Source organism: Fundulus heteroclitus, unplaced genomic scaffold (assembly GCF_011125445.2).
Source record: "Fundulus heteroclitus isolate FHET01 unplaced genomic scaffold, MU-UCD_Fhet_4.1 scaffold_621, whole genome shotgun sequence".
Classification (NCBI taxonomy): Eukaryota; Metazoa; Chordata; class Actinopteri; order Cyprinodontiformes; family Fundulidae; genus Fundulus; species Fundulus heteroclitus.
Genome location: NW_023397057.1, coordinates 48,834 through 70,371, shown reverse-complemented (window position 1 = coordinate 70,371; position 21,538 = coordinate 48,834). Strand labels below are relative to the sequence as shown.

Genomic DNA, 21,538 nt, shown 5'->3' with positions numbered 1-21,538 from the left:
TTATTTTTTTTTTTACGTAACCCATAAAAGTCAAGAAAGCCTAAGGTTAAGACACGCCTCGACGGCGCAGGTTGAAAAGAAGGCTGCAGCGGCCTCTATTGGACGGTAAGCCTCAACTGCAGCTCTTACTATCCTTCCGCACCTGCACAGACTGGAAATTGAATACGCCCACGCAAGCACAACAAACACTTGAAAGCATGATTGGTTTCCCAACAACTCTCTGACGTGACGCTTTTCTCTGGCGCTTTATCCTTATCAAGACCAGCCTTGGAGGTAGAAAAAGCACAATTATCTACGCTAACGTAGAGACAATAACGCCCTTGTTTTTATTTCAGCAAAAGATGTTCAATAAACCGCACGTTCAGTCTGACCAGTGTCCGCTGAGGTGGACCATCTTGCATGATGAGGTATGTTTGTGAATCAAGTCAAGGAACTGCAGCAGCTTTTCTCTGTAAATGCTTTTGTGGTAACTACGCGTGTTTGTGCATAATTTTTTTAACCCAGATTCAGTTTCAAAACATCGCCCTAGCATGGAGCAGCTGCGCTTAGCGGGAGGCACGGGCTTGGTTAGCTGGACTGTGCAGCCTGAGCACAGCAGCTGAGCCTAAACGCTTGCGAACAAGCCTGAAGGAGCCCAACAACTACACAGTATTTGTCTCGGAACAAGCATGGAGGAGGGGCACCGCTCCTGGAGGTACTGCCAATACCAGGCCAATGCATGGAGCGGACGGAAGCAAGCCCCTATTCCATCTCCCAGTTCCAAAAATCAATTTAATATATGGTCCCCGGGTAGGGGAACGTATCAGATATTAAACTGATAAGAACAGATACTACACTTGATCTTAGCCAAAAGGCCGAGGAAGCAGATACCAGAAAACGAGTGGAGGAGAACCGGTCATATCAGAGGGCACCCTCCATTTTAATCAGGGTAGGATAACCAGCACGGAAACGTTGACTTTTTTTTTTTTTTTTTTAGCATACAATAAGAAGGGTAACCAGGGGAAATGACCAATTGGCCACATTTTTATGCTGTTCTGCAGCAGTAATCAACACAAATAAGCCAGTTGCAGGTGAAAGGACAGCAAAAGTAAAGCATTTTTCTTGCTTGTTCCTGCTCTGGTCCACCAATAGGGAGCTCAGAGCGATAACAAGTAATAAATTGCCATTTTTCTAGATATCTGCCTTTAAATGTGAACACAGCATTTATATATAGGCATACGATGGATTATTTTTTTTTTTTACGTAACCCATATAAAGTCAAGAAAGTCCTAAGGTTAAGACAAGCCTCGGACGGCAGCAGGCAGGTTGAAAAGAAGGGCTGCAGCGGCCTCTAGTGGACGGTAGGCCTCAACTGCAGCTCTTACTCCTTCCGCACCTGCACAGACTGGAATGAATACGCCCACGCAAGCACAACAAACACTTTGAAAGGCTATCATTGGTTTTTCCAAACAACTCTCTGACGTGACGCTTTCTCTGCGCGTTTATCCTTATTCAAGACCAGCCTTGGAGGGTAGAAAAAAGCACAATTATCTACGCTAACGTAGAAACATAAACGCCCTTGTTTTATTTCAGTAAAGATGTTCCAATAAACAGCACGTTCAGTTTGACCATGTGTCCGCTGAGGTGGACATCTTGCCATGATGAGGTATGTTTGTGAATCAAGTCAAGGAAACTGCAGCAGCTTTTCTCTGTAAATGCTTTTGTGGTAACTACGCGGTGTTTGGCATAATTTTTTAACCCAGCGTCAGTTTCCAAACAACATCGCTAGCATGAGCAGCTAGCTGCGCTAGCAGGAGGTACGGCTGGTTAGCTGGACCTGTGCAGCCCTGAGCACAGCAGCGCTGGGCTTAAATGCTTGCGACAAGCCTGAAGGAGCCCACAACTACACAGTATTTGTCTCTGAACAAGCATGGAGGGGTGCACCGCATCCTGGAGGTACTGCAATACCAGGCCCGATGCATGGAGCGGACGGAGCAAGCCCCTATTCCATCTCCTCAGTTCCAAAAAATCAATTTAATATATGGGCCCCGGGTAGGGGACGTATCAGAATTTAAACTGATAAGAACAGATACTACACTTGATCTTAGCCAAAAGGCCGAGAAGCGATACCAGAAAAAGGGTGGAGGACGACCGGGTCATTCAGAGGCACCTCCTTTTAACTCAGGGTAGGATAACCAGCACGGAAACGGTTGACTTTTTTTTTTTTTTTTAGCATACAATAAAGAAGGTAACCAGGGGAAATGACAATTGGCCACATTTTATGCTGTTCTGCAGCAGTAAATCAACACAAATAAGCCAGTTGCAGGTGAAAAGGACAGCAAAAGTAAAGCATTTTCTTGCTTGTTCCTGCTCTGGTCCAATAGGGAGCTCAGAAGCGATAACAAGTAAATAAAATTGCCATTTTTTCTAGATATCTGCCTTTAAATGTGACACACAGCATTTATATATAGGCATACGATGGATTATTTTTTTTTTTTACGTAACCCATAAAAGTCAAGAAAGTCCTAAGGTTAAGACAAGCCTCGGACGGCGCAGGTTGAAAAGAAGGGCTGCAGCGGCCTCTAGTGGACGGTAGCCTCAACTGCAGCTCTTACTCCTTCCGCACCTGCACAGACTGGAAATGAATACGCCCACGCAAAGCACAACAAACACTTTGAAAGGCATCCTTGGTTTTCCAAACAACTCTCTGACGTGACGCTTTCTCTGCGCGTTTATCCTTATTCAAGACCAGCCTTGGAGGTAGAAAAAGCACAATTATCTACGCTAACGTAGAAACAATAACGCCCTTGTTTTATTTCAGTAAAAGATGTTTCCAATAAACAGCACGTTCAGTTTGACCATGTGTCCGCTGAGGTGGACATCTTGCATGATGAGGTATGTTTGTGAATCAAGTCAAGGAACTGCAGCAGCTTTTCTCTGTAAATGCTTTTGTGGTAACTACGCGTGTTTGTGCATAATTTTTAACCCAGCGTCAGTTTCCAAACATCGCCTAGCATGGAGCAGCTGCGCTTAGCAGGAGGCACGGGCTGGTTAGCTGGACTGTGCAGCCTGAGCACAGCAGCTGAGCTAAATGCTTGCGACAAGCCTGAAGGAGCCCACAACTACACAGTATTTGTCTCTGAACAAGCATGGAGGAGGTGCACCGCTCCTGGAGGTACTGCAATACCAGGCCGATGCATGGAGCGGACGGAGCAAGCCCCTATTCCATCTCCCCAGTTCCAAAAATCAATTTAATATATGGTCCCCGGGTAGGGGACGTATCAGATATTAAACTGATAAGAACAGATACTACACTTGATCTTAGCCAAAAGGCCGAGAAGCGATACCAGAAAAAGGGTGGAGGAGACCGGGTCATTCAGAGGCACCTCCTTTTAACTCAGGGTAGGATAACCAGCACGGAAACGTTGACTTTTTTTTTTTTTTTTTAGCATACAATAAAGAAGGTAACCAGGGGAATGACAATTGGCCACATTTTATGCTGTTCTGCAGCAGTAAAATCAACACAAATAAGCCAGTTGCAGGTGAAAAGGACAGCAAAAGTAAAGCATTTTCTTGCTTGTTCCTGCTCTGGTCCAAATAGGGAGCTCAGAAGCGATAACAAGTAAATAAATTGCCATTTTTCTAGATATCTGCCTTTAAATGTGAACACAGCATTTATATATAGGCATACGATGGATTATTTTTTTTTTTAACGTAACCCATAAAAGTCAAGAAAGTCCTAAGGTTAAGACAAGCCTCGGACGGCGCAGGTTGAAAAGAAGGGCTGCAGCGGCCTCTAGTGGACGGTAGCCTCAACTGCAGCTCTTACTCCTTCCGCACCTGCACAGACTGGAAATGAATACGCCCACGCAAGCACAACAAACACTTTGAAAGGCATCATTGGTTTTCCAAACAACTCTCTGACGTGACGCTTTCTCTGCGCGTTTATCCTTATTCAAGACCAGCCTTGGAGGTAGAAAAAGCACAATTATCTACGCTAGACGTAGAACAAATAACGCCCTTGTTTTATTTCAGTAAAAGATGTTTCCAATAAACAGCACGTTCAGTTTGACCATGTGTCCGCTGAGGTGGACATCTTGCATGATGAGGTATGTTTGTGAATCAAGTCAAGGAACTGCAGCAGCTTTTCTCTGTAAATGCTTTTGTGGTAACTACGCGTGTTTGTGCATAATTTTTAACCCAGCGTCAGTTTCCAAACATCGCCTAGCATGGAGCAGCTGCGCTTAGCAGGAGGTACGGGCTGGTTAGCTGGACTGTGCAGCCTGAGCACAGCAGCTGAGCTAAATGCTTGCGACAAGCCTGAAGGAGCCCACAACTACACAGTATTTGTCTCTGAACAAGCATGGAGGAGGTGCACCGCTCCTGGAGGTACTGCAATACCAGGGCCGATGCATGGAGCGGACGGAGCAAGCCCCTATTCCATCTCCCAGTTCCAAAAATCAATTTAATATATGGTCCCCGGGTAGGGGACGTATCAGATATTAAACTGATAAGAACAGATACTACACTTGATCTTAGCCAAAAGGCCGAGAAGCGATACCAGAAAAAGGGTGAGGAGACCGGGTCATTCAGAGGCACCTCCTTTTAACTCAGGGTAGGATAACCAGCACGGAAACGTTGACTTTTTTTTTTTTTTTTTAGCATACAATAAAGAAGGTAACCAGGGGAAATGACAATTGGCCACATTTTATGCTGTTCTGCAGCAGTAAAATCAACACAAATAAGCCAGTTGCAGGTGAAAAGGACAGCAAAAGTAAAGCATTTTTCTTGCTTGTTCCTGCTCTGGTCCAATAGGGAGCTCAGAAGCGATAACAAGTAAATAAATTGCCATTTTTCTAGATATCTGCCTTTAAATGTGAACACAGCATTTATATATAGGCATACGATGGATTTTTTTTTTTTTTTTACGTAACCCCATAAAAGTCAAGAAAGTCCTAAGGTTAAGACAAGCCTCGGACGGCGCAGGTTGAAAAGAAGGGTTGCAGCGGCCTCTAGTGGACGGTAGCCTCAACTGCAGCTCTTACTCCTTCCGCACCTGCACAGACTGGAAATGAATACGCCCACGCAAGCACAACAAACACTTTGAAAGGCATCATTGGTTTTCCAAACAACTCTCTGACGTGACGCTTTCTCTGCGCGTTTATCCTTATTCAAGACCAGCCTTGGAGGTAGAAAAAGCACAATTATCTACGCTAACGTAGAAGAACATAACGCCCTTGTTTTATTTCAGTAAAAGATGTTTCCAATAAACAGCACGTTCAGTTTGACCATGTGTCCGCTGAGGTGGACATCTTGCATGATGAGGTATGTTTGTGAATCAAGTCAAGGAACTGCAGCAGCTTTTCTCTGTAAATGCTTTTGTGGTAACTACGCGTGTTTGTGCATAATTTTTAACCCAGCGTCAGTTTCCAAACATCACCTAGCATGGAGCAGCTGCGCTTAGCAGGAGGCACGGGCTGGTTAGCTGGACTGTGCAGCCTGAGCACAGCAGCTGAGCTAAACGCTTGCGACAAGGTTGAAGGAGCCCACAACTACACAGTATTTGTCTCTGAACAAGCATGGAGGAGGTGCACCGCTCCTGGAGGTACTGCAATACCAGGGCCGATGCATGGAGCGGACGGAGCAAGCCCATATTCCATCTCCCAGTTCCAAAAATCAATTTATATATGGTCCCCGGGTAGGGGACGTATCAGATATTAAACTGATAAGAACAGATACTACACTGATCTTAGCCAAAAGGCCGAGAAGCGATACCAGAAAAAGGGTGGAGGAGACCGGGTCATTCAGAGGCACCTCCTTTTAACCTCAGGGTAGGATAACCAGCACGGAAACGTTGACTTTTTTTTTTTTTTTTAGCATACAATAAAGAAGGTAACCAGGGGAAATGACAATTGGCCACATTTATGCTGTTCTGCAGCAGTAAATCAACACAAATAAGCCAGTTGCAGGTGAAAAAGGACAGCAAAAGTAAAGCATTTTCTTGCTTGTTCCTGCTCTGGTCCAATAGGGAGCTCAGAAGCGATAACAAGTAAAGAAATTGCCATTTTTCTAGATATCTGCCTTTAAATGTGAACACAGCATTTATATATAGGCATACGATGGTATTTTTTTTAATTTTTTACGTAACCCATAAAAGTCAAGAAAGTCCTAAGGTTAAGACAAGCCTCGGACGGCGCAGGTTGAAAAAGAAGGCTGCAGCGGCCTCTAGTGGACGGTAGCCTCAACTGCAGCTCTTACTCTCCTTCCGCACCTGCACAGACTGGAAATGAATACGCCCACGCAAGCACAACAAACACTTTGAAAGGCATCATTGGTTTTCCAAACAACTCTCTGACGGACAGCTTTTCTCTGCGCGTTTATCCTTATTCAAGACCAGCCTTGGAGGTAGAAAAAGCACAATTATCTACGCTAACGTAGAAACAATAACGCCCTTGTTTTATTTCAGTAAAAGATGTTTCCAATAAACAGCACGTTCAGTTTGACCATGTGTCTGCTGAGGTGGACATCTTGCATGATGAGGTATGTTTGTGAATCAAGTCAAGGAACTGCAGCAGCTTTTCTCTGTAAATGCTTTTGTGGTAACTACGCGTGTTTGTGCATAATTTTTAACCCAGCGTCAGTTTCCAAACATCGCCTAGCATGGAGCAACTGCGCTTAGCGGGAGGCACGGGCTGGTTAGCTGGACTGTGCAGCCTGAGCACAGCAGCTGAGCTAAACGCTTGCGACAAGCCTGAAGGAGCCCACAACTACACAGTATTTGTCTCTGAACAAGCATGGAGGAGGTGCACCGCTCCTGGAGGTACTGCATATACCAGGCCGATGCATGGAGCGGACGGAGCAAGCCCCTATTCCATCTCCCAGTTCCAAAAATCAATTTAATATATGGTCCCCGGGTAGGGGACGTATCAGATATTAAACTGATAAGAACAGATACTACACTTGATCTTAGCCAAAAGGCCGAGAAGCGATACCAGAAAGAGGGTGGAGGAGACCGGGTCATTCAGAGGCACCTCCTTTTAACTCAGGGTAGGATAACCAGCACGGAAACGTTGACTTATTTTATTTTATTTTTTAGCATACAATAAAGAAGGTAACCAGGGGAAATGACAATTGGCCACATTTTATGCTGTTCTGCAGCAGTAAATCAACACAAATACGCCACTTGCAGGTGAAAAGGACAGCAAAAGTAAAGCATTTTTTGCTTGTTCCTGCTCTGATCCAATAGGGAGCTCAGAAGCGATAACAAGTAAAGAAATTGCCATTTTTCTAGATATCTGCCTTGAAATGTGAACACAGCATTTATATATAGGCATACGATGGATTTTTTTATTTTTTTTATTTTTACGTAACCCATAAAAGTCAAGAAAGTCCTAAGGTTAAGACAAGCCTCGGACGGCGCAGGTTGAAAAGAAGGGCTGCAGCGGCCTCTAGTGGACGGTAGCCTCAACTGCAGCTCTTACTCCTTCCGCACCTGCACAGACTGGAAATGAATACGCCCACGCAAGCACAACAAACACTTTGAAAGGCATCATTGGTTTTCCAAACAACTCTCTGACGTGACGCTTTCTCTTGCGCGTTTATCCTTATTCAAGACCAGCCTTGGAGGTAGAAAAAGCACAATTATCTACGCTAACGTAGAAGACAATAACGCCCTTGTTTTATTTCAGTAAAAGATGTTTCCAATAAACAGCACGTTCAGTTTGACCATGTGTCCGCTGAGGTGGACATCTTGCATGATGAGGTATGTTTGTGAATCAAGTCAAGGAACTGCAGCAGCTTTTCTCTGTAAATGCTTTTGTGGTAACTACGCGTGTTTGTGCATAATTTTTAACCCAGCGTCAGTTTCCAAACATCACCTAGCATGGAGCAGCTGCGCTTAGCAGGAGGCACGGGCTGGTTAGCTGGACTGTGCAGCCTGAGCACAGCAGCTGAGCTAAACGCTTGCGACAAGGTTGAAGGAGCCCACAACTACACAGTATTTGTCTCTGAACAGCATGGAGAGGTGCACCGCTCCTGGAGGTACTGCAATACCAGGCCGATGCATGGAGCGGACGGAGCAAGCCCCTATTCCATCTCCCAGTTCCAAAAATCAATTTAATATATGGTCCCCGGGTAGGGGACGTATCAGATATTAAACTGATAAGAACAGATTTTTTTTTTTTTTTTTTTTTACAGAAATTTTCTTTTTACATTTAATAAATTAAATTAAAAGGAGAGAAGAAACATGATGTAAACAGCAAATCTGTATGTTAAAATTGAGCAGGACCGGGGTGACCCTCTCCTAAATTTTGAGCCATCCCGTTCTTCCAAACAGCGTTGGTACCGGTGCTGGTTCCGGTACTGGTGCTCAGAGGGGATCCCCCCCTACTGCTCCTTCCCGCCTGCCTCTCCCGGAGAGCCAGGCCGCTGCTGCCGGGACCCTCATCTGTGAAACGCCGACTCCTCTCTTCACGGAGGCGCAGACGATGCTTCTTTGAGGCTGTGTCCTTGGCGTGCCACCTGCAGCTCTTGATGTTATTCTTCTTGCTGCCGCCATTCGGATCACAGCCTCGGGGGGAATCTGCCTGCGCCTGCTTACCAGCAAGTTTCTGGAGGTCCAGATGGCGTCTTTTATGGTGGCGAGGGTGAGCCACATCTCCTCAAAGTCCTTTTTCGTATAGGTCCGATGGCTCACCCCATACAGCACTAGCTGTAAGTCGAGGACCTCCCTTGCTGGCAAGTGTGGGAACTGCGAGGAGCCGGCTTCCGTCCACAGGTCCCTAGCAGCACTGCACTCCCACAGCAGATGCCTCACCGACTCCGGCGCGCCACAACCGGGTCGGGGGCAGATGGACGATGCAGACATGCCGCGGGAGTGCATGACGGCTCTGACCGGGAGAATCCCATGAGCCACCATCCATGACAGGTCCTGAAGTCTGTTTGGAAGGACGGGAAGGCTCACGTTGCGCCAAACCGTGGAGGCATCTCCTCGTAGGAGGCCTCGCACTGGGGTCACTGGTTCCCGCTCCTGCACAACAGAAATGATAAAACGATGGTCAGTTAAAATCCTGCTCTCCTCTCCCTCCAATTTAAAATGTTCTAAAAATTTCTGTATAAAAGCATATGCCGGTGGGAGGTTAAAAGCAACAGGTGTTTTCAAATCACTTTGGATCAATTTCAATTTTCTCAAATAGGACCCCATCCAAAATCTGCTCATCTTGCTTGTTTTGATATCTGGGGTTGTGTTCAGTGCCAGTTTAAAATGAATGCTTGTGTAGTAGCTGCCTAAAAACAAGTAAAGATCTGGGACTCCTTTTCCTCCTTTATCCTTTGGTTTTGTCATGATTTCTCTTCTTATCCTCTCCCATTTGGAGTCCCAGATGAAGTAAAAAATGTCTCGTTGCAGCTCTAAAATCACTCTCCTGGGAGGAATAAAAACCGCACTGGTGAGTAAAAGCACTGGTAAAATCACTGCTTTGATTATAAGAATCTTTCCTTCTAGTGTTAGGTTCCTCATCCCCCAAAATCCCAGTCGTTGTTTTACTCTCTTTATAATTTTTGTCCAGTTTGTTCCTCCCTCTCCATTTTTATCAAATTTCACCCCCAATATTTTTTGTTCTTCTTTAGTTATCTGGAACTGGTGTCCTATTTTTTCATTTTCTTTCCATGGTCCATAAAAAAGTGCTTTTGTTTTCTCTTTATTTAGTTTCGAGCCTGACGCTCTCCCGAACCATTCAGTTAATTGAAATACTCTGTCTACTGATAAAAGGTCTGTACATAAAATATTAAAATCATCCATATATAAAAGACATCTGGTCTCCTGCCCCCCACTCCCCGGTATTGTGACTCCTGATATCTGTGGGTCCCTTCTCAAGATCTGCGCCAGCGGCTCGACACAGGCCACGTAGAGAAGGGCAGATAAAGGACAACCCTGACGAACACCGCAGTTCACTTTCACTGCTTTTGTCAGAAACCCGTTAACTAGAAATCTGCTGTAGATGTCTCGGTACAACAGTCCCACCCATGCTACAAACTTCCCTGGAAAACCCATTTTTTTCAGTACCTGAAAGAGGTACTGGTGCGAGACCCGATCAAAAGCTTTCTCAAAATCTAGATTTAACACTATCAGCCGAATGTTTCTGTCTCTCGCAAAACAGATGGTGTCTCGGATCAGTACGAGGCTGTCCGTGATCTTCCTTCCTGGCACGGCGCAGGCTTGATCCGGGTGGATTAGATCCCCCAACACTCGCCGCATCCTGGCTGCTAAAAGTTTACTAAAAAGTTTACAATCTAAATTTAAAAGGGTGATGGGTCTCCAATTTTTGAGATCTGTTTTATCGTTATCTTTATGTAAAAGCGTCACTATACCTGTTCTAAAACTATCGGGTAGTTTATCTAGTTTGCTAAAATCAGTAAAAACAACGATTAAATCAGGTGTTAAAATGTCCCAAAAAGTTAGATAAAATTCTACAGGGAGTCCATCTGAGCCTGGAGATTTTCCTCTTTTAAAACTCTTCAAAGAGTTTAAAAGTTCTAAAAGGGTAAAATCCTGTTCTAAAAACTAACTTCCTTTATACTTTTTTCTAAAAAATCCAAAGTTTCTTTAATATTTCCTTCATTTACTATTTTCTCCTCATATAAATCACTGTAAAACTGTTCAATCACTTTTGTCTTTTCTTCTATAGTTGAAGCGATGTCTCCTTTTACTGATTTAAGTTCAGGGATAGAACTTGGATTACCAATTATTTTTTTAAAGAAGTATCTACTACATTTTTCCCCTTCTTCTATTTCTCTTTCTCTGCTTCTTAAGATGACTCCCTTGCTCTTTATTTCTGCTAAAATGTTCATTTCTTTTTTAATTTCTCTTATTTCTTTGTTAAAATCCATACCTTGTTGATTTAAAAAATAATATCTTTGTAATCTTTTCTGCAGCCCCATCATGCGACTCTGTTCTTTTTTCTTCTTATTTTTCCCGGCTTGTCTGAAGAAAGTCTGGGTCCTACCTTTCACCATCTCCCACCACTGTGCTCGTGTTTCGTACAGGTCTTGGAGGGTCTGCCACTCCTGGTACCGCTCCCGGTACTGGCTGACCAAAGCCTGGTCCTCCAGCAGGGAGCGGTTGAGTTTCCACAGACCTCTCCCGGTCGTCGCACCTGAAGGAAGTGAAAGAGTGCAGGACAGAAGGAGGTGGTCGGAAAAGAAAACTGGTGACAATCTAGCATCAGTTAGGGTGCAATCTCTGATGAAAAAGTAGTCAATTCGAGAGGCTTTAGAGCTATCATCACTGACCCAGGTGAAGCCCTCCTCTCTAGGATGCATGGATTTAAAACAGTCCACTAGTTTAAAATCCCTGACTATCCTCTGTAATAAAAGTGATGTCTTGTCTACCTTATATATTTGTCCTATTCTTTTCCTGTCTTTTCTGGTTAAAACACAATTAAAATCCCCCCCAATTATTAACGGTTTTCTTCCTAACATGTGGGGCTGCAGTTCCTTTAAAAAGTCATACCTGTCGTGTTTATCAGTAAAACCATAAATATTTAAGAGGTTAAAATCCTGCCCATTAAAAGTCAGATTTGCTAAAAGTGCTCTTCCCTCTTTCACCACGGTGCTTCCCTTAACCAAGATGTGAGGATTATTTATTAAAATGGCCACACCGTCGTTTCTATTTTCGTTTGAGCCGCTCCATATTGACGGTCGCGGCCATAAATCTTGCCACCGGGTGTAATTCTTTAAAAACGGAAGTGCACATTCTTGCAATAAAAACACGTCTGACTGTACGGTGCTTAAAAAGGATAAAATACTCTGGGCTCTAACTAAAGACTTCACACTTCTAACATTTATAGTTGAGAAGGTGAGGGTCATAAAAATAGTGGTTAAGAACAGGCAAGACATTTTAAAGGATTAAGATAAACATTTTAAAGGTGTGACAATTAAGATCCTATAAAACATTATATAAACGAGAGGCACGTTTCAAATGTTAAATTATTTCTACTGAGTGCGGTTCTTGCTTCACTTCACATGGTGAAGGAGGGAGGGGTTGAGCTCCATCGCCCTTCCTCCTTCTAGGCGTTGGCCTCTGTCGCAATGTTTTGTTCAACATGATTTCTTTTGGGGTTGATTGGATCGCTATATTTAAAAAGGAGACCTCATTTGGTGAATCTATTGGGAATACTCTGGGTTCCTCCTCAGATGAGCCCTCTGAGAGGTTGCCCAGCCTTCCCCTCTTTTCTAAAACCATTGATATGTCTGGGGATAACTCTGATGCCGGTCTCTTGGCCAGCTGGGCGTCGGGGAGGGTGGCATCATCGCTACTTTCAATCTGAGTTTCCTCTAAGCTAGCTCCGCCTTCTGTTTGCGTCTCCTCCCCTTCACCAGGTGCTTCGGTTTGGGGTGGAGCCTCCGTCCCCTCCCCGCTTCCCGCCATCTCCTCCTCTCCTCCAATCGGAGGGGTTGGCAGGAGATTTGAATTTTCTGTCCCAGCTGCATCCACTTGCTCATTAACTTTTTCAACTGTCGTCTCTTTCCCTTTTTTTAATTTATTTGCAAATGATTTCGGACAGTCTCTAAACAGGTGGTCCTGTCCACCACACAAATTGCATTTCCGCCCGTTTGTACATTCTTCAAATGTGTGTCCCACCTCCCTACATTTTCCACAAAAAATCTTATTGCATGCCTCAGCCAGATGACCGTATTCGCCGCACTTTCTACATAGCTTCGGTTGTCCTTGGTAATGAATGTAGCCTCTGTTTTCCCCCAGGACTATCATGGATGGGAGATGTTTCAGGCCCTGGAAGCCTTGGGGATCTTCCCACTGTTTAATGGGGACCCGCCAAGCGCAGTTCCAGATGCCGTCGGCATCCCGCACCTTCATAGCCTGGCCTTTCACAGTGCAGTATCTACCCAGCCATACACAGATGTCTTCAGCACTGACAGTCTCATTGAACATCCTGACAATCACCGTTTTCAGGGAGTTGTCAGTCAGTTTCTCAACGTCAAATGCTGAAAACTGGGTTTTCGCGTTTTCAAACCGAGTCCAAAAGTCTTTTAGAAGTGCGGCGGAACAAAAACTCACGTCATATCCCTTGTTGAAAGGCAGGGAGAGGATACAGTTCAGGTCATCCGGCTTAAACTTTAACGTTTGCTGCAACAATTTTCTTGAAAAATCTAGCCTTGACATTACTTTCTCTTGATCATTAAAAAGGAAGCGGACGCTGTGGTGCCTTCGCATGCCGGCATGGCTAGCCGCCATGGTGAAGGCACCACCCGATAAATAACTAAAACCTTTAATAAAACCCAATAAATAACTAAAACCGTTAATAAAACCCAATAACTAAGTAAAACCCGGTATACCAAAAATACAAAAACTTTTAAAAAGGAAGAGATATTTTACGCAACTTTGCGATCAATATCTCAACTAGGGACTAAGATTAATCTTAACTCAAATAGAGGGGTAACAGCCAAGTCACAACGACTACCGCTATCACCACCCAGTGGAGTTGATCGCTGTCTTAGCCAAAAGGCCGAGAAGCGATACCAGAAAAAGGGTGGAGGAGACCGGGTCATTCAGAGGCACCTCCTTTTAACTCAGGGTAGGATAACCAGCACGGAAACGTTGACTTTTTTTTTTTTTTTTTAGCATACAATAAAGAAGGTAACCAGGGGAAATGACAATTGGCCACATTTTATGCTGTTCTGCAGCAGTAAATCAACACAAATAAGCCAGTTGCAGGTGAAAAGGACAGCAAAAGTAAAGCATTTTCTTGCTTGTTCCTGCTCTGGTCCAATAGGGAGCTCAGAAGCGATAACAAGTAAATAAATTGCCATTTTTCTAGATATCTGCCTTTAAATGTGAACACAGCATTTATATATAGGCATACGATGGATTTTTTTTTTTTTTACGTAACCCATAAAAGTCAAGAAAGTCCTAAGGTTAAGACAAGCCTCGGACGGCGCAGGTTGAAAAGAAGGGCTGCAGCGGCCTCTAGTGGACGGTAGCCTCAACTGCAGCTCTTACTCCTTCCGCACCTGCACAGACTGGAAATGAATACGCCCACGCAAGCACAACAAACACTTTGAAAGGCATCATTGGTTTTCCAAACAACTCTCTGACGTGACGCTTTCTCTGCGCGTTTATCCTTATTCAAGACCAGCCTTGGAGGTAGAAAAAGCACAATTATCTACGCTAACGTAGAAACAATAACGCCCTTGTTTTATTTCAGTAAAAGATGTTTCCAATAAACAGCACGTTCAGTTTGACCATGTGTCCGCTGAGGTGGACATCTTGCATGATGAGGTATGTTTGTGAATCAAGTCAAGGAACTGCAGCAGCTTTTCTCTGTAAATGCTTTTGTGGTAACTACGCGTGTTTGTGCATAATTTTTAACCCAGCGTCAGTTTCCAAACATCACCTAGCATGGAGCAGCTGCGCTTAGCAGGAGGCACGGGCTGGTTAGCTGGACTGTGCAGCCTGAGCACAGCAGCTGAGCTAAACGCTTGCGACAAGGTTGAAGGAGCCCACAACTACACAGTATTTGTCTCTGAACAAGCATGGAGGAGGTGCACCGCTCCTGGAGGTACTGCAATACCAGGCCGATGCATGGAGCGGACGGAGCAAGCCCCTATTCCATCTCCCAGTTCCAAAAATCAATTTAATATATGGTCCCCGGGTAGGGGACGTATCAGATATTAAACTGATAAGAACAGATACTACACTTGATCTTAGCCAAAAGGCCGAGAAGCGATACCAGAAAAAGGGTGGAGGAGACCGGGTCATTCAGAGGCACCTCCTTTTAACTCAGGGTAGGATAACCAGCACGGAAACGTTGACTTTTTTTTTTTTTTTTAGCATACAATAAAGAAGGTAACCAGGGGAAATGACAATTGGCCACATTTTATGCTGTTCTGCAGCAGTAAATCAACACAAATAAGCCAGTTGCAGGTGAAAAGGACAGCAAAAGTAAAGCATTTTCTTACTTGTTCCTGCTCTGGTCCAATAGGGAGCTCAGAAGCGATAACAAGTAAATAAATTGCCATTTTTCTAGATATCTGCCTTTAAATGTGAACACAGCATTTATATATAGGCATACGATGGATTTTTTTAATTTTTTACGTAACCCATAAAAGTCAAGAAAGTCCTAAGGTTAAGACAAGCCTCGGACGGCGCAGGTTGAAAAGAAGGGCTGCAGCGGCCTCTAGTGGACGGTAGCCTCAACTGCAGCTCTTACTCCTTCCGCACCTGCACAGACTGGAAATGAATACGCCCACGCAAGCACAACAAACACTTTGAAAGGCATCATTGGTTTTCCAAACAACTCTCTGACGTGACGCTTTCTCTGCGCGTTTATCCTTATTCAAGACCAGCCTTGGAGGTAGAAAAAGCACAATTATCTACGCTAACGTAGAAACAATAACGCCCTTGTTTTATTTCAGTAAAAGATGTTTCCAATAAACAGCACGTTCAGTTTGACCATGTGTCCGCTGAGGTGGACATCTTGCATGATGAGGTATGTTTGTGAATCAAGTCAAGGAACTGCAGCAGCTTTTCTCTGTAAATGCTTTTGTGGTAACTACGCGTGTTTGTGCATAATTTTTAACCCAGCGTCAGTTTCCAAACATCACCTAGCATGGAGCAGCTGCGCTTAGCAGGAGGCACGGGCTGGTTAGCTGGACTGTGCAGCCTGAGCACAGCAGCTGAGCTAAACGCTTGCGACAAGGTTGAAGGAGCCCACAACTACACAGTATTTGTCTCTGAACAAGCATGGAGGAGGTGCACCGCTCCTGGAGGTACTGCAATACCAGGCCGATGCATGGAGCGGACGGAGCAAGCCCCTATTCCATCTCCCAGTTCCAAAAATCAATTTAATATATGGTCCCCGGGTAGGGGACGTATCAGATATTAAACTGATAAGAACAGATACTACACTTGATTTTAGCCAAAAGGCCGAGAAGCGATACCAGAAAAAGGGTGGAGGAGACCGGGTCATTCAGAGGCACCTCCTTTTAACTCAGGGTAGGATAACCAGCACGGAAACGTTGACTTTTTTTTTTTTTTTTTTTAGCATACAATAAAGAAGGTAACCAGGGGAAATGACAATTGGCCACATTTTATGCTGTTCTGCAGCAGTAAATCAACACAAATAAGCCAGTTGCAGGTGAAAAGGACAGCAAAAGTAAAGCATTTTCTTGCTTGTTCCTGCTCTGGTCCAATAGGGAGCTCAGAAGCGATAACAAGTAAATAAATTGCCATTTTTCTAGATATCTGCCTTTAAATGTGAACACAGCATTTATATATAGGCATACGATGGATTTTTTATTTTTTTATTTTTTACGTAACCCATAAAAGTCAAGAAAGTCCTAAGGTTAAGACAAGCCTCGGACGGCGCAGGTTGAAAAGAAGGGCTGCAGCGGCCTCTAGTGGACGGTAGCCTCAACTGCAGCTCTTACTCCTTCCGCACCTGCACAGACTGGAAATGAATACGCCCACGCAAGCACAACAAACACTTTGAAAGGCATCATTGGTTTTCCAAACAACTCTCTGACGTGACGCTTTCTCTGCGCGTTTATCCTTATTCAAGACCAGCCTTGGAGGTAGAAAAAGCACAATTATCTACGCTAACGTAGAGACAATAACGCCCTTGTTTTATTTCAGCAAAAGATGTTTCCAATAAACAGCACGTTCAGTTTGACCATGTGTCCGTTGAGGTGGACATCTTGCATGATGAGGTATGTTTGTGAATCAAGTCAAGGAACTGCAGCAGCTTTTCTTTGTAAATGCTTTTGTGGTAACTACGCGTGTTTGTGCATAATTTTTAACCCAGCGTCAGTTTCCAAACATCGCCTAGCATGGAGCAGCTGCGCTTAGCGGGAGGCACAGGCTGGTTAGCTGGACTGTGCAGCCTGAGCACAGCAGCTGAGCTAAACGCTTGCGACAAGCCTGAAGGAGCCCACAGCTACACAGTATTTGTCTCTGAACAAGCATGGAGGAGGTGCACCGCTCCTGGAGGTACTGCAATACCAGGCCGATGCATGGAGCGGACGGAGCAAGCCCCTATTCCATCTCCCAGTTCCAAAAATCAATTTAATATATGGTCCCCGGGTAGGGGACGTATCAGATATTAAACTGATAAGAACAGATACTACACTTGATCTTAGCCAAAAGGCCGAGAAGCGATACCAGAAAAAGGGTGGAGGAGACCGGGTCATTCAGAGGCACCTCCTTTTAACTCAGGGTAGGCTAACCAGCACGGAAACGTTGACTTTTTTATTATTTTTTTAGCATACAATAAAGAAGGTAACCAGGGGAAATGACAATTGGCCACATTTTATGCTGTTCTGCAGCAGTAAATCAACACAAATACGCCACTTGCAGGTGAAAAGGACAGCAAAAGTAAAGCATTTTTTTGCTTGTTCCTGCTCTGGTCCAATAGGGAGCTCAGAAGCGATAACAAGTAAAGAAATTGCCATTTTTCTAGATATCTGCCTTTAAATGTGAACACAGCATTTATATATAGGCATACGATGGATTTTTTTTTTTTTTATTTCTTACGTAACCCATAAAAGTCAAGAAAGTCCTAAGGTTAAGACAAGCCTCGGACGGCGCAGGTTGAAAAGAAGGGCTGCAGCGGCCTCTAGTGGACGGTAGCCTCAACTGCAGCTCTTACTCCTTCCGCACCTGCACAGACTGGAAATGAATACGCCCACGCAAGCACAACAAACACTTTGAAAGGCATGATTGGTTTTCCAAACAACTCTCTGACGTGACGCTTTCTCTGCGCGTTTATCCTTATTCAAGACCAGCCTTGGAGGTAGAAAAAGCACAATTATCTACGCTAACGTAGAGACAATAACGCCCTTGTTTTATTTCAGCAAAAGATGTTTCCAATAAACAGCACGTTCAGTTTGACCATGTGTCCGCTGAGGTGGACATCTTGCATGATGAGGTATGTTTGTGAATCAAGTCAAGGAACTGCAGCAGCTTTTCTTTGTAAATGCTTTTGTGGTAACTACGCGTGTTTGTGCATAATTTATAACCCAGCGTCAGTTTCGACAAGCCTGAAGGAGCCCACAACTACACAGTATTTGTCTCTGAACAAGCATGGAGGAGGTGCACCGCTCCTGGAGGTACTGCAATACCAGGCCGATGCATGGAGCGGACGGAGCAAGCCCCTATTCCATCTCCCAGTTCCAAAAATCAATTTAATATATGGTCCCCGGGTAGGGGACGTATCAGATATTAAACTGATAAGAACAGATTTTTTTTTTTTTTTTTCAAGATTTTATTGTTACTTAATACATTTAAAACCATGGCACTCCATTATACAGAAATTTTCTTTTTACATTTAATAAGTTAAATTAGAAGGAGAGAAGAAACATGATGTAAACAGCAAATCTGTATGTTAAAATTGAGCAGGACCGGGGTGACCCTCTCCTAAATTTTGAGCCATCCCGTTCTTCCAAACAGCGTTGGTACCGGTGCTGGTTCCGGTACTGGTGCTCAGAGGGGATCCCCCCCTACTGCTCCTTCCCGCCTGCCTCTCCCGGAGAGCCAGGCCGCTGCTGCCGGGACCCTCATCTGTGAAACGCCGACTCCTCTCTTCACGGAGGCGCAGACGATGCTTCTTTGAGGCTGTGTCCTTGGCGTGCCACCTGCAGCTCTTGATGTTGTTCTTCTTGCTGCCGCCATTCGGATCACAGCCTCGGGGGGAATCTGCCTGCGCCTGCTTACCAGCAAGTTTCTGGAGGTCCAGATGGCGTCTTTTATGGTGGCGAGGGTGAGCCACATCTCCTCAAAGTCCTTTTTCGTAAAGGTCCGATGGCTCACCCCATACAGCACTAGCTGTAAGTCGAGGACCTCCCTTGCTGGCAAGTGTGGGAACTGCGAGGAGCCGGCTTCCGTCCACAGGTCCCTAGCAGCACTGCCCTCCCACAGCAGATGCCTCACCGACTCCGGCGCGCCACAACCGGGTCGGGGGCAGATGGACGATACAGACATGCCGCGGGAGTGCATGACGGCTCTGACCGGGAGAATCCCATGAGCCACCATCCATGACAGGTCCTGAAGTCTGTTTGGAAGGACAGGAAGGCTCACGTTGCGCCAAACCGTGGAGGCATCTCCTCGTAGGAGGTCTCGCACTGGGGTCACTGGTTCCCGCTCCTGCACAACAGAAATAATAAAACGATGGTTAGTTAAAATCCTGCTCTCCTCTCCCTCCAATTTAAAATGTTCTAAAAATTTCTGCATAAAAGCATATGCCGGTGGGAGGTTAAAAGCAACAGGTGTTTTTAGATCACTTTGAATCAATTTTAATTTTCTCAGATAGGACCCCATCCAAAATCTGCTCATCTTGCTTGTTTTGATATCTGGGGATGTGTTCAGTGCCAGTTTAAAATGAATGCTTGTGTAGTAGCTGCCTAAAAACAAGTAAAGATCTGGGACTCCTTTTCCTCCTTTATCCTTTGGTTTTGTCATGATTTCTCTTCTTATCCTCTCCCATTTGGAGTCCCAGATGAAGTAAAAAATGTCTCGTTGCAGCTCTAAAATCACTCTCCTGGGAGGAATAAAAACAGAACTGGTGAGTAAAAGCACTGGTAGAATCACTGCTTTGATTATAAGAATCTTTCCTTCTAGTGTTAGGTTCCTCATCCCCCAAAATCCCAGTCGTTGTTTTACTCTCTTTATTATTTTTGTCCAGTTTGTTCCTCCCTCTCCATTTTTATCAAATTTCACCCCCAATATTTTTTGTTCCTCTTTAGTTATCTGGAACTGGTGTCCTATTTTTTCATTTTCTTTCCATGGTCCATAAAAGAGTGCTTTTGTTTTCTCTTTATTTAGTTTCGAGCCTGACGCTCTCCCGAACCATTCAGTTAATTGAAATACCCTGTCTACTGATAAAAGGTCTGTACATAAAATATTAAAATCGTCCATATATAAAAGACATCTGGTCTCCTGCCCCCCACTCCCCGGTATTGTGACTCCTGATATCTGTGGGTCCCTTCTCAAGATCTGCGCCAGCGGCTCGACACAGGCCACGTAGAGAAGGGCAGATAAAGGACAACCCTGACGAACACCGCAGTTCACTTTCACTGCTTTTGTCAGAAACCCGTTAACTAGAAATCTGCTGTAGATGTCTCGGTACAACAGTCCCACCCATGCTACAAACCTCCCTGGAAAACCCATTTTTTGCAGTACCTGAAAGAGGTACTGGTGCGAGACCCGATCAAAAGCTTTCTCAAAATCTAGATTTAACACTATCAGCCGAATGTTTCTGTCTCTCGCAAAACAGATGGTGTCTCGGATCAGTACGAGGCTGTCCGTGATCTTCCTTCCTGGCACGGCGCAGGCTTGATCCGGGTGGATTAGATCCCCCAACACTCGGCGCATCCTGGCTGCTAAAAGTTTACTAAAAAGTTTACAATCTAAATTTAAAAGGGTGATGGGTCTCCAATTTTTGAGATCTGTTTTATCGTTATCTTTATGTAAAAGCGTCACTATACCTGTTCTAAAACTATCGGGTAGTTTATCTAGTTTGCTAAAATCAGTAAAAACAACGATTAAATCAGGTGTTAAAATGTCCCAAAAAGTTAGATAAAATTCTACAGGGAGTCCATCTGAGCCTGGAGATTTTCCTCTTTTAAAACTCTTCAAAGAGTTTAAAAGTTCTAAAAGGGTAAAATCCTGTTCTAAAAAACTAACTTCCTTTATACTTTTTTCTAAAAAATCCAAAGTTTCTTTAATATTTCCTTCATTTACTGTTTTCTCCTCATATAAATCACTGTAAAACTGTTCAATCACTTTTGTCTTTTCTTCTATAGTTGAAGCGATGTCTCCTTTTACTGATTTAAGTTCAGGAATAGAACTTGGATTACCAATTATTTTTTTAAAGAAGTATCTACTACATTTTTCCCCTTCTTCTATTTCTCTTTCTCTGCTTCTTAAGATGACTCCTTTGCTCTTTATTTCTGCTAAAATGTTCATTTCTTTTTTAATTTCTCTTATTTCTTTGTTAAAATCCATACCTTGTTGATTTAAAAAATAATATCTTTGTAATCTTTTCTGCAGCCCCATCATGCGACTCTGTTCTTTTTTCTTCTTATTTTTCCCGGCTTGTCTGAAGAAAGTCTGGGTCCTACCTTTCACCATCTCCCACCACTGTGCTCGTGTTTCGTACAGGTCTTGGAGGGTCTGCCACTCCTGGTACCGCTCCCGGTACTGGCTGACCAAAGCCTGGTCCTCCAGCAGGGAGCGGTTGAGTTTCCACAGACCTCTCCCGGTCGTCGCACCTGAAGGAAGTGAAAGAGTGCAGGACAGAAGGAGGTGGTCGGAAAAGAAAACCGGTGACAATCTAGCATCAGTTAGGGTGCAATCTCTGATGAAAAAGTAGTCAATTCGAGAGGCTTTAGAGCTATCATCACTGACCCAGGTGAAGCCCTCCTCTCTAGGATGCATGGATTTAAAACAGTCTACTAGTTTAAAATCCCTGACTATCCTCTGTAATAAAAGTGATGTCTTGTCTACCTTATATATTTGTGCTATTCTTTTCCTGTCTTTTCTGGTTAA

The 21,538-nt window shown here is 44.3% G+C and overlaps 10 non-coding genes and 1 pseudogene across 10 annotated transcripts; all 11 read right to left on the bottom strand.

The window, feature by feature from the left end:
* Positions 1 to 672: 672 nt before the first annotated feature.
* LOC118561397 lies at positions 673 to 867 on the bottom strand. Its single transcript, XR_004930025.1, has one exon. It is a non-coding gene; the product is annotated as a U2 spliceosomal RNA (small nuclear RNA).
* Positions 868 to 1,912: 1,045 nt separating this feature from the next.
* On the bottom strand, positions 1,913 to 2,107 carry LOC118561395. The gene has a single exon (XR_004930023.1). It is a non-coding gene; the product is annotated as a U2 spliceosomal RNA (small nuclear RNA).
* A 1,025-nt stretch (positions 2,108 to 3,132) lies between these two features.
* LOC118561386 lies at positions 3,133 to 3,324 on the bottom strand. Its single transcript, XR_004930014.1, has one exon. It is a non-coding gene; the product is annotated as a U2 spliceosomal RNA (small nuclear RNA).
* Positions 3,325 to 4,346: 1,022 nt separating this feature from the next.
* LOC118561388 lies at positions 4,347 to 4,538 on the bottom strand. Its single transcript, XR_004930016.1, has one exon. It is a non-coding gene; the product is annotated as a U2 spliceosomal RNA (small nuclear RNA).
* Positions 4,539 to 5,562: 1,024 nt separating this feature from the next.
* On the bottom strand, positions 5,563 to 5,752 carry LOC118561396. The gene has a single exon (XR_004930024.1). It is a non-coding gene; the product is annotated as a U2 spliceosomal RNA (small nuclear RNA).
* A 1,025-nt stretch (positions 5,753 to 6,777) lies between these two features.
* LOC118561393 lies at positions 6,778 to 6,969 on the bottom strand. The gene has a single exon (XR_004930021.1). It is a non-coding gene; the product is annotated as a U2 spliceosomal RNA (small nuclear RNA).
* A 1,028-nt stretch (positions 6,970 to 7,997) lies between these two features.
* Positions 7,998 to 8,181, bottom strand: LOC118561398. Its single transcript, XR_004930026.1, has one exon. It is a non-coding gene; the product is annotated as a U2 spliceosomal RNA (small nuclear RNA).
* A 6,352-nt stretch (positions 8,182 to 14,533) lies between these two features.
* LOC118561383 lies at positions 14,534 to 14,724 on the bottom strand. The gene has a single exon (XR_004930011.1). It is a non-coding gene; the product is annotated as a U2 spliceosomal RNA (small nuclear RNA).
* A 1,019-nt stretch (positions 14,725 to 15,743) lies between these two features.
* On the bottom strand, positions 15,744 to 15,934 carry LOC118561391. Its single transcript, XR_004930019.1, has one exon. It is a non-coding gene; the product is annotated as a U2 spliceosomal RNA (small nuclear RNA).
* Positions 15,935 to 16,962: 1,028 nt separating this feature from the next.
* LOC118561382 lies at positions 16,963 to 17,153 on the bottom strand. The gene has a single exon (XR_004930010.1). It is a non-coding gene; the product is annotated as a U2 spliceosomal RNA (small nuclear RNA).
* Positions 17,154 to 18,080: 927 nt separating this feature from the next.
* LOC118561399 lies at positions 18,081 to 18,258 on the bottom strand (annotated as a pseudogene).
* Between the last annotated feature and the right edge of the window lie 3,280 nt (positions 18,259 to 21,538).